Genomic DNA, 3,124 nt, shown 5'->3' with positions numbered 1-3,124 from the left:
TTTCCAATAACTGCTTTATTCCAGGTATGCACATCCAAGAAATTTAATCCCCTACTAGACTTGGAGCAATCAAGGTTTTTTGCAAGTTTCAACAGTCTCTTTCCACATGAATCTCTAGCATATACCCTCTATAACCTATATAAGCTTCTTAGGCAGATAGAAAATTTGTGACCGAAAGATATGAATTGTAATTAAGGAACTTTTGATCAGCTGGGCCCTCCCAGTATAAGATAAGAACCAAGATGTCTAGCTTGTTAATCTACCTATAATCTTATTAACAAGAGGTTTGCATTGAACCACGGACGATCCTTAATGATCAATGGAACCCCAAGGTATATAAATGATAGTTCACCTTTTGTAAAGTGAAGCTCCTGCAAGATTTGGTCCTAAAGAACTTCTTTCACTCCCCCAAACTAGAAATTACTCTTTCCAGCATTTTCTACCAAGCTTGATACTTGTGAAAGCATTTCAAAGCATGAGTGCAAGCATTTGACAGACTTCAAATCACCCCCAAAAAACAATAATAAATCATCAGCAAAGCTAAGTTGCACAGTTCTTTATAGTTTGTATCTAGGATGATAGTGGAGCTCTGTGTTGTTATACAGTGTCTTAATTATCCTTATGAGGTAGTCCATAGGTAAGACAAAGAGGTAAGGAGACAGAGGATCTCCTTACCTAATTACCCTCTTAGCATGGAGTGGTCTAGTGTCCTTGACCTTAACCATCACTGAGTAATTCACAGTTGTAACACAATGCATAATTCATTTAATGAACAGCTCAGGAAACTTCAATTCTACTAGAATTTGATCTAAGAATGTCCACTCCAAGGAGTCATATGCTTTCTTCATATCAATCTTACTCATACATCTCTTAGAGATACCCTTTCTTCCATACCCTCTTACCAATTTATGGTTAAGTATGATATTATCATTCAATGCTTGACCAGGTACAAAAAATGCCTGATTAGTATCCACCAATTAGCTCATTATCTGTTGTAGTCTGGATGTAATCACCTTGGAAATAATCTTATATATAATGGAGCAACAGGATATTGGTCTATATTCACCCAATGTTGTAGGATTATCCACCTTAGGTATTAGAGTGACTGAAGTGCAGTTGATAGGCTTATACATTTTACAGTACTAAAGAATTGCAGGATTGCATTAGTAACATCTGTACCAACCACTAACCAAGCTTTTTGTAAAAAAAAACCTGCATTATAACCATCATGTTCTAGAGCTTTTAGATCATTTATAGCCTATAGTGCTTCCTCCACCTCCATTTCACTGACTGGTTATGCAAGGAGAAATTGCTGCTCCCTATTCAAAATATTACCAATTTTCATGATGTTCACATTAACACTTGCTAGATAAGAATCTGACTTACCCAATAGTCCTTTGTAGAATCCAGTGACCTTTTATTCAATATCCTCTTTTGTGTGCGCTCTAACCCCCTCAACATTCACTAGACTAGTAATTGAATTCTGAGAAATTCTATTCTTCATATGAGCAAAAAAGTAAGAGGTATTAACATCCCCCAACTTCAACCATTGGGCCCTAGATTTTTGTTGCATTGCACTTTCTTCAATCAAACTCCACTTTTCCAGTTGTTTTCTCAGATCTTGTTCCTGTTGTCTATGAAACTCTAATATTGTGTGATCATGTATTTTCTCTAGAATTTTATTGAGTTGGTTTCTCAAGTCCTCCACCTTTACCCTTACATTTTTAAATTCACAGTTATTGAGTTGCTTGAGTCTAGTTTTAACTCTACTCAAGTTCTGCCATACCTATTTCAAGTTATTTCTATGATCAACTTTCCATGCCTCATTAACTCTAGGCATGAAATCAGGATTCTCCATAAGTGTTAGTAGATCTTCTACACTCACCACCCAACTTCAAGATTTGGAGACCCTGGTCGAGGCACTCCATGGCTAGTTGTGCTAAGTAACCTAGGTCCTGAATGTATATCTATAAGATCCTGTAAAATTTTGATTATTTCATTTTTGACACTTCCACGTGCGTAATATTAATTTTTTACTTGAATTATGTTTAGAGATGTTAAAAGGGTGTTTTGGATTTTTTGAAAAGAGTTTGGGGTCATTTTGAGACCCTAAGGCAGTAAGCCTCCGTGATAAGGCCGTGTCACAGAGGTAACCTCTGCGATATTGATGTGGCACGGAGGCTAACCTCTGTGATATTGGCGTGTCACATCGTTGTTTTAAATTCATCCAATTTTTATTTTTCTCACTTGTGGTGAGGGACTTTTTATCTTTTTACCCCTTGTACAATCTTATAACATAAAATAACCCCATTTACTTCAACTTTCAAAGATCAAATCATTCTCTTCCTTTCTCAAACTCAAAACCCAAGAACATTCAAAGGTTTCACAAAGGACTCATTATTCAAGCTTAGAACTCTGAATTATTTTCAAGGCATATTTTTCTAACTTCAATTTTACATTGTGACATTAATTGAATGGATTTTCATGTATTTAATTGTGGGTTTTGAAATTGGTTTGAGTAGTTTTGATTGTTACTAATTTAATTATTTTTCCTATGTTCTAAATTGATTATTCATGGTCTAAATGGGCATTTTTAGGACTGAATTGGTGCATGGTATAAATGGTTGGAATGAGGGACATGAGTTTCCCTAAGTTGATGAAATTTTGGCTTGATAATTGTATTAACCTCAACCCACCTCATAAATTTGATTTTGAATATGGAAAATTGCATGGTTTGACTTGTTGTTAAGTCCAATGTATTGCATCCAAGGATAAACGAATAAAAATGATTTTGGATGGCCTTGGTCACCTTGGTTGTGGATTTCAAATAGAACTTGGGAATCCAATTTAGTTATGTGGATTTGGTTTGACATAATTAATTTAGCTTGCAATCATATTGGTATGACGATACTAAGTGGTAAATGCCTTAATGAATGTCTCCAAAGTTAATGGATTGGTTTATGTGTAAATTATTTTAATTTGAACTTAAAGGAAATTGTATAGCTCACCATGAAGGTGTAAGTCCCAGGAGGACGAACACTGAAAATCAAGTTTGCCGTGGTTGGAGGTCTATATGAATGTGTGCTTGGTGCACACTTGATATATATATATATATATATATATA

The sequence above is a fragment of the Capsicum annuum genome, chromosome 11 (genome assembly GCF_002878395.1).
Source record: "Capsicum annuum cultivar UCD-10X-F1 chromosome 11, UCD10Xv1.1, whole genome shotgun sequence".
NCBI lineage: Eukaryota > Viridiplantae > Streptophyta > Magnoliopsida > Solanales > Solanaceae > Capsicum > Capsicum annuum.
This window is presented reverse-complemented; position numbering follows the sequence as displayed.